The following is an 18,078-nucleotide window of genomic DNA, read 5'->3' on the forward strand; positions in this document are numbered from 1 at the left end:
ACTATGTCTTAATTGAATTATCATTTACAAACTCAAACTAACTTTTTACATCTTGAGTACGCTATGAAAATTTCAGCTCGATACCTCTGTTTATTTTTGGCATCTATCCCAAAATTTTATTCGTCGTATCATTAAAATTTCTAAGCGGTACAAACTTGGGACTAAAATTAGTTCACCTTGATATATATTTCATATATAACAAGATATACGGTATAAAAATTATTATTTTTTGTTATACACTTATTCATTTACAGATTCGTATAACAAGTTGCCTACAAATACAACATTACTACTAAAGAGAATAGAAATACAACAAAAATACACATTTTTATTTTACAATTAAAACGAATATCTCAAACACTGTCTATACATGGTATTTCAACAATTAACTCAGACATTTGTTTGTTTTCACTTGTTTCAACTTTTACCAATCGACTGAGGATTTTTGTCGCAATTGTAAATAATTTGGAGAGACAGGACGCTAGTTAAAAATATTTTTATTTTGTGTTTTTTCAGTCAGTAAAGTTTTTCGATAGTTTATATTTTAGATATATGTTTACAACTTATTTTTAATAATTTTCATACCACTTGACGTAATTTGTTTTTAAAGTATGATAATTAAAAATAAAATAAATATGTAAAACTATAATTACATGAACTGACCTGTTAGAGATATCATGACAAAAACAACACACCTTGTTGGTAATACATTACATTAATGATTAAACAAATAAGAAACAGATCAAACAAAAACTGATTAAGAATAATAATGAATTTGATTGACATATAAGGAAAAATTATAAAATAGATAAGAAAAATAATGGAGAACAGTTCAAGATCAAGTTCAACTTCAATAACATTGACGTTTAGCAAACCAAATTTAGAACCATATCTACACCAATTAGTACAAACTGTGAGAAAACAAAAAGTCTAGATTTTATTTTAAAATTAACTTTGTGTAATTTTAAGTATAAGGAAGTTATCTTAACAGGCTCGAAAATCCAGAATAAAAAGATTCTATAAGTGATTTTTTACGTTCATTCGTAGAAATTTTTCGTTTTTGATTTCTCGAGAATAACATGTGATAATGGACTCCGATTTTCACCAATCGTTTTGTTATAATATCAAAATTACTGACATTTTTAAGGCTCGAATAAATTTTTATTGAAAAAATATTGGGAGAGGGGTGGTTTGACACCCTAGATAGACATTTTATTTTTCTTACATTCATTTTTCCTCTGTTTCCATTTTTATAATATGTATATATGAATTATACATAGTATATTAAGATTAGTCCCAAGTTTGTAACGCTTAAAAATAATGATGCTAGGAAAAAAATTTTGGTATAGGTGTTCATAGAATCACCTAATTAGTCCATTTCCGGTTGTCCGTCCGTCCGCCCGTCTGTGGACACGATAACTCAAAAACGAAAAAAGATATCGAGCTGAAATTTTTACAGCGTACTCAGGACGTAAAAAGTGAGGTCAAGTTCGTAAATGAGCATCATAGGTCAATTGGGTCTTGGGTCCGTAGGACCCATCTTGTAAACCGTTCGAGATAGAACAAAAGTTTAAATGTAAAAAATGTTCCTTATCAAAAATTAAACAACTTTTGTTTGAAACATTTTTTCGTAAACATCACTGTTTACCCGTGGGGGCGCCAATTAGGCGGAAATTTTATAAAATGTACTATACTTGATTATCAGTTACGTATGTGTCACATGTTTGTATGTGTAATGTGATAAAGAAATCAACACTGACTATGCATGGTATTTCAACAATTAACTCAGTCAATTGTTTGTTTTCACTTGTTCACTCTACATTAGAAGAACAAGAATAAGAACACAGAAGATGTTGTGTGCATTGCATATGTTGAACGTCGACCCGAATGCAGAATACAATAAATACTTAACTCAAACACAATGCATACAATTTGTATTATTAAATTTTTCATACTGCACTTGCATGTATTAGCAAGTGCTTCTTCATTTTTTTATTTTAATTATCAAGGATGTTTTCAATTTAACATGGCGTGCATGCAATTCTTAACGTCTTTGAGAAAATGTAATAGACTTGAGACTATATGTATATTACTACTTATCACAACAATTCGATTATGCAATAATTGACACGCGATAACTGTATTTTCTTGTACGCCAGCGTTGCACTTAGTCTTGTATTTAAAAAAAAAAAGAATTTTTAACTTGATGGCGTCATTAGAATCCATAAAATTTAATTTTGCTCTATCATATCCAAATTTTATTCGATTTTGATAAACAAAGTATGTAATCCTACTAAATTTGGGTCATACTTTTGAAATTTATCATCAAAATTAATCTTGCTCTAATTGGTTTCAAGAAAGTGGAGTCCTGGTCCCGGAATCAAGCACATAAGTGATAGTTAGCAAAAAAATGACATCACAGCTGAAAAGAATGACCCAAAATTAGTGGGTTTCAAAAAAAATTCCATTGAGATCGGATAAAATTTGCCTGTGTTATCAAAAAAATCAACTTTATGACGTCATCAAAATCCAAAAAATTTAATTTTGCTCTATCATATCCAAATTTTATACGATTTTGATAAACAAAGTATGTAATCCTACTAAATTTGAGTCATACTTTTCAAATTTATCATCAAAATTAACCTTGCTCTAATTGGTTTCAAGAAAGTGGAGTCCTGGTCCCGGAATTAAGCACATAAGAGACAGCTAGCAAAAAAATGACATCACAACTGAAAAGAATGACCCAAAATTAGTGGGTTTCAAAAAAAATTCCAATGATATCGGATAAAATTTGCCTGTGTTATCAAAAAAATCGAATTTTTAACTTGATGACGTCATCAAAATCCAAAAAATTTAATTTTGCTCTATCATATCCAAATTTTATTCGATTTTGACAAACCAAGTATGTAATTCTACTAAATTTGGGTCATACTTTTGAAATTTATCATCAAAATTAATCTTGCTCTAATTGGTTTCAAGAAAGTGGAGTCCTGGTCCCGGAATCAAGCACATAAGTGATAGCTAGCAAAAAAATGACATCACAGCTGAAAAGAATGACCCAAAATTAGTGGGTTTCAAAAAAAATTCCATTGAGACCGGATAAAATTTGCCTGTGTTATCAAAAAAATCGAATTTTTTAACTTTATGACGTCATCAAAATCCAAAAAATTTAATTTTGCTCTATCACATCCAAATATTATCCGATTTTGATAAACTAAGTATGTAATCCTACTAAATTTGGGTCATACTTTTCAAATTTATCATTAAAATTAACCTAGCTCTAATAGGTTTCAAGAATGTGGAGTCCTGGTCCCGGAATTAAGCACATTCGTTATATCTAGCGAAAAATTTACATCACAGCTGAAAAAAATGACTTTAGTCCTGGCCCCGGACTACTACCAGTTCACATTTTTGTTCTGTGTGGCCATAAAATCTTATATATAGAATATTTTTAAGAAAGAAAAAAAAAACTTAATGTAATAAATGATTGGAAACCACCCCTCACTTGTTTGTATATTATTTGTTGGTAATCTAGCTCGCTATGAATGAATATGCCAGCTATAGTTTGTGGGTAGTTTTTATTTTCTACATAATAGAATAGTCTACGAATATCGACCGGAAATGTAACATGCGCATAAAATTATCCCCAAGGGAATAGTGTCTCCTATGTTACATTCATAACATTACACTCATATATCATACCATACATACATATAGAATCAACCACTGTTATTTGAACTGTCTGTGTAATAAAGAGCTTTGGCGTCGGTCGTCTAAACGAATGTCAGTGTTGGTTAATGGCATGTCAAATAAGTTCAATACGTGTGAATATTGTCACATAGATTTATGTCAATCTTTTTCAAGAATAGGGAATATTCATGAAATTTGATTCAAATATTTTTTTCCCTAACTTTATTGGCTGGACATTTGAACTAAACCATTATTTTACAAATTAATTGCTAACATACTGTATGGTTGTTGACATACTGCATGGTATTAATTACTTATATTTTGTATGGTATTACCATGGATATATGCTATAATTTCTACATTCGTTTGTATTGCCCCTGAAGTAGTAAACAGTACATTGAACTGTCACCAACTGATAGTTTACATATTAATACGTCATCAACAGAGAGTGCCAAAAGGACTGCGTTTCAACATCTCAAAATTATTCTTTGTTGAATAAAAGTAAACTATGTACCTTTGTAGGTATTGAATACCAAAACCTACGTACGGCATACCTAACTTTCCAATTATCAATCAATTATCTTTTATAATAAAAATTTTTGTGCAACCATTTTGTGCGAAAAAAAAGGAAGCCTTTTTTCAAAATTGAAGACTAGATGTAACATATTCTTAAATTCATCCAATAAATATGCAATAAAACGGAATTCAAATGTTGTGTCATAGTTTTTTTCAGTTTGACTTGCTACATTGATGATTTTATTGCAAAATACAGATGTGGATTTTTATTACAACATGCATACAAAAATTATTAAGGTATTACTATCACGCTATTTGATGAGTTTGGAGGTAAGTTGTAAGATTATTCTTACCTACATATGATGACAAATCGTGGACAGAAAAGTTGTCTATACATGGTATTTCAACAATTAACTCAGTCAACTGTGTGTTTTCATTTGTTTTTGTTTTTTTTCCTCAAAGTACTCTCATTTTTTTGACATTTGTTTTTCTTTTTGTAAAAGCCTAAATGGCCGAGCGGTCTAAGGCGATAGACTGTTCGTCTATTTAGACTTAAGTTGCGGGTTCGAATCCAGGCAGCGGCAGAACAATTCAAAAAAAAGCAAACCTAATGGGGGCGGTAGAATTGATCACATTGTCGTCGCTTGGATAAGAACGAAGTAACCGAATCCACCCACATCAAAATGTAATTTTAAATATGTATGAAGTTAAATAAATAAAGATTTACAAATAATGATGTGGGTGGTCTCTGTTATAGGCGTATATGTCAGAGAAACGGAGGTTAAACCCCATTTTATTATTTTCTATTTGTACAGGGACAAAATGTAACGGGCACGTCAATCTTTTTACTATTAATTATCCAAATAATTAATGGTATGTATGGCTACCATTTTATGGCATGTGTCTATTGTGTTTACCATAATATAAAGGCTGGATTTCTATATTGAGTCACATGGACCATGACCCTGGATGACAAATTAATCGATATATGACGAAAAATGTAGAAGATGTCGAAAAAATTGTATACTTTTATATTTCACAAATATATTCTCAAACAAACTTATAATTTTTAAATCCTAGGGTTTTAAAAAATGGGGCTTAAAAATGTAAAGACGCGCTGAAAATTCTGTAACGATTTTTCGTAAGAAAAGTATAGGTTCAGTGTTACTATATGTATACAGACGTAAAATTGAATAAATATTGAAATTAATAACAAGAACCGTGATCGCACTGATTTAAAACTAATTATATTTATTAATAGTTAATGTTTATTGTATAAAGGTCATTATTCCCTGTTCATAAATTTAACAATATTACACAAACATATTAGTACACAGTCTATTATTACTCCATACAATATTCAGTTAAGTTGGTACACGTCATATTCCTTTATCCTTTTTCGTTTTAAGTTATTTTTGGTGAACAGATTTCCATGAATCATACTTGTTGAACATTGTGTCATTTTAATAATATTTGCGATCAACAATTTTTCGATATTTAAAACTCTAACTACTGTTTTAAGTTATAAAATGTTCAAATTTTTCAATTTTTCAAAATTCCATCATCAGTACAAAAGCAATAGCTTCATTTTCTTCAGAAATTCGATAAAAATATGCTTGATTAACATATAGACTAAAAAAAATAAAACAATTGTAAGTGTAGTTTAAATTTCTATGTTAAAAAACGTGGAGTGCTGAATATTTGTTCTATCTAATTTTTATAAAAGTGCTTTAACATAACACCCCACGCTTTATAGCAGAAAGAGTTTATTAGATACGCTTGAAAAATCAACTTTAAAACAAAATATAATTGAGCTTTCCTCTTTCGTTTTTCCACATTAATATCCCGAATTGAATATCACCTGTCCTTAAAAAATTAATAATTATCTCCAATTTCTTTCATTTTCTGAAAATTATCTTTTTCTAATTTTTTTATAATCATATTTGACCTATAAAATATTTAAATGTAAAATATTATATGAGCCATAAACACACTCATAATAAAAAAAACCTTCCATCTTAACGAATGTTTGACATTGGTTTTATAAAATTTTGTGGTGAGCCTGAATCATTCAAGCCAATCCATCATTAACTACGTGATCTTGAACTCAGCTTGAATATTATTACAAAACAATACGCTCATATTAAATCAAATTTTAGTAAAATGGATGATATCATTGGGTTCTAAGGCATTACTGTCACGATGTGTTTGGTTATAAGCAGATAATGGGACCTATGTAGGGATCACGGCAGTTGGAAGTTTGAAATCAATCGTATACATTATCAGTCATTTTAGTTCGAAAATTTTTGACTTTCGACGGACTTTTCGCATACATTTTGTAATAGAATCCCCTCACACTCTCAGTGTAACTGGAGAAGAATTTCGGACCCATTTTCTATTCGGATGAATCTGAGTCGAATGCCAAAAGTTTTTTAGCCAGAACTCTTAAAATTATTCAAAATAAACACAAAGTTAGCTTGAGAAGGGGTTAGAAAAGTTTGAATACAAGTAGAAAAATTTTACGGTGATAGAGAAAACAATAGCATGATTGATATGAGAATCAACTCCTTTGGAAACGTTTTGTACTAGAAGAAAATTTCATTAGAAAAATCACGGTTAGCAATGAAGCGTTGCTTTTATTCAAGTACTTTTTTGAATGAATGTTCGGATAGAGGATTATTCAAAGATAAGAAGGAAATATTAGTTAACTCCAAGTATGGCGTCAGCTATAAACAATGCAGCAAATAAACTAAAACTCAATTAGAAAATAATATGATTTGATTGATTAACTACAAAACGAACTATTAGTCATAATAGATTAAAATGGTTCACTCTCTATATGATCACATTGACAAAGCAGTTCTACATATTTTGTTCAAGCTCTATGTATTATATAAGCTTTTACAACAGACACCATTATTTGTACATTGGTACGGTATTGTAAGAAATGTAATTTACAAAGACGATGGTGTTATATGTATCTATCTTTATATATTATTCAAAAGGAGCCTAATTCAAGGATTTCATAATCAAGTGTTATAAAATTCATTGAAGCATAAATATATGAATAAATTGAAAAACAAATTGAATTAAAGTTGATGATAAAAAAGAAAAAAAAAATTATTATTAAATAAATACAAAAATGAAGAAAAATTGTTTTTATATTTTATAGGGAAAATCCAATTTGTTTAAATATTTCATTTTTTATTATTAATTTCAGCTTGATATCTCTTTTCGGTTTTGAGTTATCGTGTTCACAGATGGACAGACATACAGACGAACTACCGGAACTATACTATTTAGGTGATTTTATGAACACCTATTCTAAAATTTTGTTCGTAGCATCAATATTTTTAAGCGTTACAAACTTAGGACTAAACTTAATGTACCTCTTTATATTTCATACAAGCTGCGCCCCGCGATTACAAGAGATTTTGAAAGTTTTTATCGTTACTGTGTAAATTAATCAAGTCTTTTACAAAACCCTTTAAAAACACAGTTTCTGTATGCTGTCTCATAAGAATCGTGCATTTTTCCGGGATAAAATTTAGCCTATGTCATTTTCTGATCCCTAAACTATCACTATCTATACAAATCATGCCGATCCTTTGCTCTTTGAAAAATTAAATCAAATCTATCCCATGGGAACCATAAATTTTACCGGGATAAAATCCAGATTTTATCAGATTATAATCTATCTCTGTGCCAAATTTCATACAGATTCACGATTGCATCCAAACTTTCACGATTATAATATATATCAGACATGGTATAATGATATATTTCATATATACATGGTATAAAAAGATTAATTGAGATTTATATTCAATTGAGAATATATATCTAATAACTCTTTGTAAAATCATAAGAAACTTGAATTGGTTTGAATTATACAGGATTGATAGAATATCAAATATTTCTTGGCTCGAAATTGAACACCCAACATTGGGAGGAAGGCGTGACCTACATTATTTGTTGTACTATAAGTTGATAAATATAGGTTACTATACCATCATGTCTAAATAAATATTTCATTTATCAAATAAAAAGAACAATTTTATAGCTTTAAACAACAACTAAACATCCATCAAATGTTAACAATAACAATAACAAGTAGTGAAGCACAAAAGAAATAATAATAAACTAAAAGTAAACTTTAATTATTTTGTTATAGTTTCAAACAATAAAATTTTCACATCAATATGTTATACCATGTGTGTTTGTACCATCTAGGCTTATACATATCTGTAGTATGACAGAATACATCCGTTTAGTAATGCATCTAAGCGAGAGGTATTATATACATGATATGTATATCCCTAGATGGTACAAACACACATGGTATACTTAGTACTGATATCTATCTACTTGCAAACAATACTTATTTGATTGCTTACTAACCCATATATCTATGTCTGCCAAATTTCATTGATACATTTCTAAAATGAAATAAAATGATAGGCAGTCATGTAGACACAAGTGAAAAATAAAAACATTGGAATATCTGTATTTTTTTTACCCCAGAACTAAAAAAAAAGAGTATTATAAGTTTGACGGCTATGTATGTGAGTCTGTCTGTCTGTGGCATCGTAGCGCCTAAACGGATGAACCGATTTTGATTTTTTTTTTTGTTTCGTTTGAAAGGTAATTTAATGGAGTGTTCTTAGCTATGTTAAGATCGTGTAACGTCATAATGTTGATTAGTATATGACGTCACAACGATTTTTTCGTTTCTCTTTTGAAAAGTTCTTTTAAAATTTAAGATGACGAGCTTTTAGCTTTGAAAGAAAACCTAATTTGTTACCCTACGTTAAATCTTCAGGATTCATTCAATATTCACTGAATTTAGGTATTAGTTTTCCGAAAAAAATTGTTTGTCATTTTATAAAGAATAACTTTCTAATATTCAGTTAACTTTCTTAAAATAAGGTCTCATATACTATTTGTGTGGATTATTGTTATTTTAACTCAATCTGCATCCAAAAATAAGACAGAGAAAATGGAAAAAATGTCGAAATATTGAATTTATAAAACAATGAACAGATAATATTATTCAACTTCAAACAAATTCATTTGAGGCATATACCAGTATATTTAGTTTGAAAAGTTTTAAAAATTAAACATAATATGACCCAAGGGAATGCAGTGTATGTATATTATATTCTTGAACCACACAAAACATTTGTTTCAATTTACGGTCTTCACATGTCTGTTATACTTTTCTTTAGAATCAACTACGACTTCAATGTACTGTACACAGAGAACAAATTTATTCTTCTAAGAAAATGGCTTTAAGCATAGGATCAAAATACAAGAAAAAGTATTTATTAAAGAAAACAGAACCTACATAATACATAAACGTGCCCAAATTTCACCATTTCGATTTTTCCATACCCTAATGCTTATCACATATAAGAAAAACGTTTTATGTCGGTTTGACAATTGGGATGATTAACTACTAAAAATTTAGACTATAATTTACTTAAAAGTCTTATCAGGCTTTTTAATTTATCACATCAGGCGAAGAAATATTACAACGCTGACAGAAAAGTCAAAAGTTGGTTTTTGAAAATCTTTAGAAGTACGCAAAATATAAATGTTTAAAACTCGTAATTAAACAAAGATGAAGATATTTTAAAAGTGAAGTCATTGGTTGAGTATTATCATAGAGATTACATATAAAACTTTGCTTTGCAAGAAAGAAACGGACAACAATCTTTGAATGCTTATAACTTCTTCGTTTTATAATCATAAAATTGATTTAACTGTTAAATTTTGTAATGATATCAAGTTTACTTTTACATTTTTATGAATAATGCCCACGAAAAAATGATCAAATGATAAAGCCGAAGTAAAATATATTTTCTAAAATTTGTAACCAACAATGTTTCTCCTTGTTTTAATGTTTTAATTTACACAATTCATCGTACCCCTACATGATGAAAACTTTTCATTTAATCAAAACTTTTCATCACTTTATTTTAATCACAATTATTCACTGTTACGTATAGTAACAGTATTTTAGAACAAAACTAAAACAATGTATGAAGATGTGCTTATATTAAGTTTTTATGGTTGTAATTTTCAATTACACCACTGGAGTTTTTATACCATGTATATATGTAATATGCAAGGTATACTAAATTTAGTCCCAAGTTTGTAACGCTTAAAAATATTGATGCAACGCACAAAATTTTGCTATAGGTGTTCATAGAATCACCTTATTAGTCCATTTCCGGTTGTCCGTCCGTCCGTCTGTGGACACATTGGTCAATTGGGTAGGATCCATCTTGAAAACCGTTAGAGATAGAACAAAAGTTTAAATGTAAAAAATTCCTTATCAAAAAATAAACAACTTTTGCTTGAAACATTTTTTCGTAAACATCACTGTTTACCCGTGAGGGCGCAAATTAGGCGGGAATTTTATAGTATGTACCATACTTGAATATCAGTTATGTATGTGTCACATGTATGTATGTGTTATGTGATAAAGAAATAAACACTGACTATACATGGTATTTCAACAATTAATTCAGTCAATTGTTTGTTTTCACTTGTTTTTTGTTTCAATGTTTACTCCTTCAAAGTTTATAGAAAACTAGAGGCCAGGGTTATTTAACCCCTAAGGAAAGTAGAGGGTAAATTTTGTTTGAAAGGTAATTTGACAGTTTTTTAAGCTACGTTTCAAAAAATCGGTTCAGTTTGGAGGAACTACAAGAAAAAAATGGCACTTTTCGAAAGTTTTTCAAATTTTGCAATTTTTATTAATTCAGTAAGAGTCATAGCTTAAATTTTGCAAAAATGTGTTACTTCTATATTTGACTATTATATTTGAAATGACAATTCAATAACGCCTAATACCAAAAATAGTTGATACTACTGCAATTAATTTGATAAAATTAATCTATTAGCGATTGTAGAATTATTAAAAAGAAGTAACTTACTTATTTTCTAAAACAATTGATTTCACTGATAGAAAAAAATATTAGCTACAAAATTCACACATTTTAAAAACAATAAACAATTCATTTCACTAAAATTAACATACAACATAATTTCCATTTTGTATTTGAAACTAAAGTAAGCCAAAGTAATTCAAGGATAAACCAATAAAACTACACACACATAAAAATGTTATTGATATGGTCTGTAAATTTACTTTTCAAATATTATCAGTTCAAAAAAGTATCTTGTAAAATAAGTATAAATAATAAGGTATGCAGACACAAGTGTTGATAAAATACTAACTAACTATCAATAAATATTTCTGGTAACATGAATTAAAAATGTATTCTATAATTAATATTTTATCTTAGTTGATACTGTATTTATAGTACAGCTGCAGCGGCTAAGGAGGGTTTGCTCCATTACAACACATATTCGTAGTATCTACCTTTTTTTTCCACCGAAGCATTTTCTTTTGAAGTTGAATTTAAACTTTTTGGATTATTATGACGTCATAAAGTTTACTTGTCCATAATTCGAAATTTATAGGAGCTACGTTAAATATATTTGAAATATTTGAAAAGAATGGCCCAAAATTAGTGGGATTACATATTTGATTGATCCAAATTGGATAAAATTTGCTTGTGGTAGAGCAAAATCAGATAACGTCATATTTCTTGGATTTTTTGGCCAAATTCGAATGAATTATTTTTTGTAAAGCCACTTATTTTGGGCTATATTTTTCATTTTCGTGGTAATTATTAATTTATTTTAGTCCTTATGCCAAATGTAGAAACAACAATTCCGCAGCTTTGAATTACTTCGATATACGCAAAATTTGACCAAATATTTCAAAAGAATGACCCAAAATTAGTAGAATTACATAACAAAATGATCCAAATTGGATAAAATTTGCTTGTAGTAGATTAAAATGAAATTTTTTGAATTTTTATGACGTCATTAAGTTCAAAAATTTAATTTTTTGGATATTTTGGCCAAATTTTATCGTATTTGAATGAATTTTTTTTTTGAAACTCACTAATTTTAGGTCATACTTTCATTTTTCGTTTAAGTCATACTGATTATTCGTTTTGAGCCCTTACGTCAAGCGTGGAAACCACAACACTTCATTTTCGAAATTTATTGAATATACGTTAAATTTGATCAAATATTTGAAAATAATTACCTAAAATTATCGCAATTACATATTTGATTGATTCAAATTGGGTAAAATTGTGTTGTAGAAAAAAATCAAATTTTTTTAAAGTCGATTTGGGTGCTCTCCTATGCTGTCTAGTTTAAAAGGCAACTGAACGATAGCTCTAGTCTAAAATATTTACAGTACGTACAGATAAATTGCATTAAGTCTCTTGATTTATATTGTATTTCATCTATGACTTTAAAGTAATAAAACCAAAACGTCTGATAAAAAACAAAATAAACAACAAATATAATAGCACACTAGCTGATAAGAAAAAAAAAAAAAACTTGAAGTTCTACATTTCTAATCAAGTTACCTATAATTATAAAACTATACACAAAAGCCAATTAACTTATTATGGAAAGTTAACAGAAATGGTGATGATAATAATATGTTGGTACCTTCATGAATACATTGTATATGTTACCGACAAATTAAGGAACCAGCAAAAAAATTGCAGAAAAACGAAAAATTGTTTTTATCTCCAATTTCGATAAAACTCAGCATATAAGGTAATTTTGATCCAAAAATTACAAAAAAACGGGTGCATTTGTAGACTGGTCTAATAGTTTTTGAGATACGGACTAAAATCGATCCAAATATTGCGATATCTCAGAAACTTTGCATCCAATCATTAAATTAACCTGATTTTTATAATTTTTGGATCAAAATTACCCCATCTACCGAGTTTCATCAAATTCCAAAACAAAATTTTTTTTGCGATTTCTCAATTTTTTCAAAGGAGGTACTCCTTGAAAAAATTGCAAAAAACGAAAATTTTTTTAAATCTCCAATTTCGATAAAACTCAGCATATAAGGTAATTTTGATCCAAAAATTACAAAAAACGGGTGCATTTGTAGACTGGTCTAATAGTTTTTGAGATACGGACTAAAATCGATCCAAATATTGCGATATCTCAGAAACTTTGCATCCAATCATTAAATTAACCTGATTTTTATACTATTTGGATCAAAATTACTCCATCCACTGATTTTTATCAAATATTTAGGTAATATTACCTGAACGTTTTTTGTCATTATATTCGCTCCGTGCGTGAGTTTCGTTTCCATGGTAACGATACACTACTTTAATTATAGAATTGTATGGATGCATATACATATAATTGTATGGATTGCATTTAAGACTTACATTTAAAATTTAATATTCTTGTCTCACAAATTTAAATAAATAATTATGATAATTTACGTTTGAAAAATAATATTTGTTCAATTTAATTTCTTATTTTCACAATTTTTAATGCATTAAGTTTAATTAATTCGTGTTTTACAATAATTTTAATTTGACATTTCTATTACATTAACATGTAAAGAATTGCAAATTAGTCATAACAGCCCCGTTTAACTCCAAAATTTTTCACTTAAAGCGCTGGCATCGATTTTATTGTCCCTACCATGACTACGCACACAACGAATAAAATTCAATATGAATACGCTAATATACACATTGTCGGTAACATATACATACGCACATGCATATATTTTTGCTATCAATCAGCAAAACGGCAACGTAGAAGTTTAATTTAGTTTGTGGATATTGTAAAAAAAATATTATAATTATTAAAAATCATTTTATTTATAAATAATACTTAAAAGTTTACCATTAAACTTCAAAGAGCTCTCATGATAATTACATCAATTTCATGCCATGAAAGTGTGTTGCCTAAAGCTAAAAATAATCGTGACAGATTTCTTTTAGTGTCTTCGTAACCAATTAAAGTAAATATAATAACTTAATGTCGGAAACAAGAAAATAATTTTTGTTTAAATCATCTTGGGAACAATTTTTTTATTCTGGACTAAATGGAAAGACGGACTTATATCAAAACCTCTCCCCCCGTACGCCGACGAAACTAAGACATATCCGGGGATAACCGGGCAGATTGCAGCCCTACTCATAGGTTATCTGTACCAAATTATTTTGCATCTATATTGAGCTTATATACAAAAAAAAAAAAAAAAAAAAACTAATAAGCTGTTATCACTAAAAAAATAAATTATTAAATAATGTTAATTAAATTTTGATTACATTTATACATCTATATCTATGGAATTTAATCATTTATTAGCATAGGCGTGTGTCATTAACAAAAAAAAAATTATTTCAAGTAGGTATTTAAAGTCTAGTTTGATTTATTACAAAAATATAAACTCAAAAACTAGGATGGATCAATTATCAGAAATTGATTCATAAAATTTTGTCCAAAAAATAAAATCAACGCTGATCTATTGGTAAATACTCTTGGAGTTACCGATTTTTGGGATCGAATGAATGTTTCATATACAATTTATCATGAAATGTTTTGTTTCTGAGATATAAAAGGTTGGTTTTTATGACTTTAAACACGAGCATTACTTGTACTAATTCGAAGAGGAATTACCTGAAAAGAGTTCGACTTTCATTCTTTTTATTTGATTTCTGACAAGAAAAATACTGAAATTTTTATCATTATGTGTAGGGTCTTACAAAAGTAAGGTTTTTATATGGTTTTACGAAAAATTATCGTATTATCAGAATGACTCAATAAGCTTCAGCAAACACTAAAAACTAAAAATCTTATGAAATCTGAAACAATATATTAAATCAATGACCTTACTGTATTAAATTTTCACATAAAAAGTGTCCTTCATGTATCTTTAAATGGAAAATTACATTAAAAATCATCACTTGGAAGTCATTTTTATGATTTCATTTTCTTATTATGCATTTTCCTGAGAAAATATGATTATAAATTTAAGAAATTTTGTGGCCTACAAAATTTAATGTGTTTCTGAAAAATACTTCTTTCTTTATATACTCATCAAAAGTATTAAAGGAACATTTTTTCAAGCATAAATTTTTACCCAAATATATCAAACGTTGTATTAAAAAACGAAAACGTTTTAAAAGTCATAAAAATTTGTTACAAAACAATATACAATTACTTCAAAGAAATTAATTTCAATTTTTAAAATGATATGACACAAATTTCAGTTCGATAATAATTTCAGAAGATATAGGATTTGAAATTCAGAAGTATCAATTTTGCTTGAAAAACGAATATATTGGTTCAAAAATTTCGTACGGAAATCTAATTTTCAAGAAAAATAAACAACTTTTGAGTGGTTTTATCAGATTTGTTCTCAAATAATGTTTTCAATTTTTGTACGATTCTCAACTTTATATAAAATTTAGGGATATTTCTCACTTTTTTAAACGTCCGTACAAAGCGGATAGGGCTTGGAGATACAGTTATATAAAAAATTTGTTTTTGTGTTTAAAGAATGTTCCTTTAATATTTTTGATGGGTATATCTTAGTAAATTTATTTTCTCTAATATAAAAGAATCACCTTAATCTGAACATAAATCTAAGTCACAATAATTTTATCATGTTTATATAACGTAGCCAATGTTGTACTTACTATAGCAGTATAGCACGTCAAATGTCCATATAGGAAATGTCAAAGACATTTAATTTAACAAGATGGTTTGTTTTATTACGGATTTTATTTGTATTTGTACGTATACTGTAAATATCCGTTAGATTATAATTGTAGGTAACATGACAAATGTGAAAGTTATCTATCTATATGAAGAATTCTTTTTATTTCAAACTGTTTTACCAGAGAAAAAAAAAAAAAAATTATCAAACAACCTTCTCTACAAAAAAATATTTTCAATAAGAAAAAATAGTTTCCCAATTGATATAAATACTATATGCAAATATTTTTCATTTATAGTAAGTAATATATATAATTAAATGTTATTAAATTATTATCAATAGATTTTCACTTTCAATAAGACATATTTTTTGATCAATATTAATAATTATATACATGTTTGGACTAAATATACTATCTAATTTATGAATTAATAATTAATATATTATAATAATTATTATTTTTATTTATGGTTTAATCAATAGACGGTTATGTTTGTGTTATGTATATTTTATTTTTACTTTCAGTATTTTAAAAAACCTGTTTTTTTGGCGTTGTTGTATAACAATTCATAAAAAATACCTAGTAATATTTATTAATTGAATTTCTATGTTTTGTATTCTCTAAACATATCTCTCAACACATAAAACACATATTTATAAAGCAAAATAATTTAGCAAAAATTGAATAACCAAGAAGGATTTTGAAAATGGAATAATTTTTAATAACTATAATATAATGTTGGTTATGACAGCTGGACATCCGTGGCTTGATATTTAATTTCGATAATTTCTCGGTTATTATTAAGCAAATTAAAATTTATAAGCAAAGTTTATTGTGCAAAATGAAATTTATCAGCAGATCTTATCTAAATATTTTAGATAGTTTTTTATCGCACTCTCTAGATTTTTTGATATAGAAATATCCAATTGAAAAGGATAACCTATATGATTCATCATTTTTTTAGCTAACTTTGAACGATAAAATAATAATAAAAAGCCCGATGATCTGGCAATTTTTGTGATTTTTTGAAACTTTGTTAATCAATGTATTTATAAAGTTTTATCGAAATCCCTAGTATTATTCAATCCTTGCATATCTCCTTAAAAAGTACACGCGTATCATAGCCACTACACCATCCGTTGGCCATTGGTTCAGGAAATGTTTCAAACAAAAATATTAGTCATTTTATAAACAACAACTTTTGAATTTAAAGTTGTCATATTTCACTGAACGGTTACGAATTCGAGTGAACTTTTGATCTTGAAGGTCGAAGTCAAATTCAAGATCTTTTTGAGACACAACTTTTTTTAAACAACTTTTGTTTAAAACATTTTCTATATCTAGCTTAATCTACAAATTGCTTGTTAAAGGTTGGTTAAAGACTTCTGAAACATACTGTATACTTAAAACTTTCAAAAACAACATACCCACTTTTTGCAATTAGAGATTTGACTAGAAAAATAATATTTTTAGTTGGTAATTATAGGACCTACCCACTTTTTATCAAAATACACTTAAGATTTTTATTATTTAATAAAAAAAAAAGTTCACAAGAAATTAGAAATCGTTTAACTAATTGAGAACTGATAAAATAAATTAACATGTTATTATTTATTACCAATTATTTATTAACCTACTCAAATAAAGACGCGCTTACGGGCCAAGTAAGAATAAAACTTATAAAATTGAAAATTTTATTTAAGGTAGTTCCTCCGCGACAGTCCAGTCAAAAAGTTTTGGACTAATACTATCATTCAGCGCATTAACTGTGCTATGACTATACCATATATTTTTTTCACAAGACTGTACTTACTCCACTACTATATCACCTATACGTATACACACATACGTATATCCCCAATACGTATATCCAATCATCTCTAAAACGAGTTATTTATTTAAGTTTTTTATCGAAACTATATGGTAAATAATTTTTATTTTTTTTTTATATTTTCTAAATATAGTATTCTACATTATATTAGATTTTCATAGAGATGGTGAACGTCATTCATTGATAAATAAATATAAATTTGTCATTTTTCCATGCTTCTCCCATGTACACGTACAAATTGCGTCACTTTTAATTGCTAATATCTCATGTATGACATGGTAAATCATCTTCTAATTTTAACAGCATGTGTATTATGAATTAAATATTTTATATTCTGAGTTTTGAGAAATTCTTGAAATATCACTTTCGTGGAGGTACTACCTTAATTATTTGGGTTTCAATATTTCGAAAACCAAGGCAGATATCGAAATTTTTTTTTCTTATTTTTCGTCT

General features: G+C 27.8%; 1 protein-coding gene across 1 annotated transcript in view; it reads right to left on the reverse strand.

Annotated features, from left to right (window-relative positions):
* LOC123294568 overlaps positions 1 to 18,078 on the reverse strand; it is a 190,754-nt gene that overhangs the window by 136,772 nt on the left and 35,904 nt on the right. The window lies entirely within an intron of this gene.

Source organism: Chrysoperla carnea, chromosome 3, assembly GCF_905475395.1.
Source record: "Chrysoperla carnea chromosome 3, inChrCarn1.1, whole genome shotgun sequence".
NCBI classification, from domain to species: Eukaryota; Metazoa; Arthropoda; class Insecta; order Neuroptera; family Chrysopidae; genus Chrysoperla; species Chrysoperla carnea.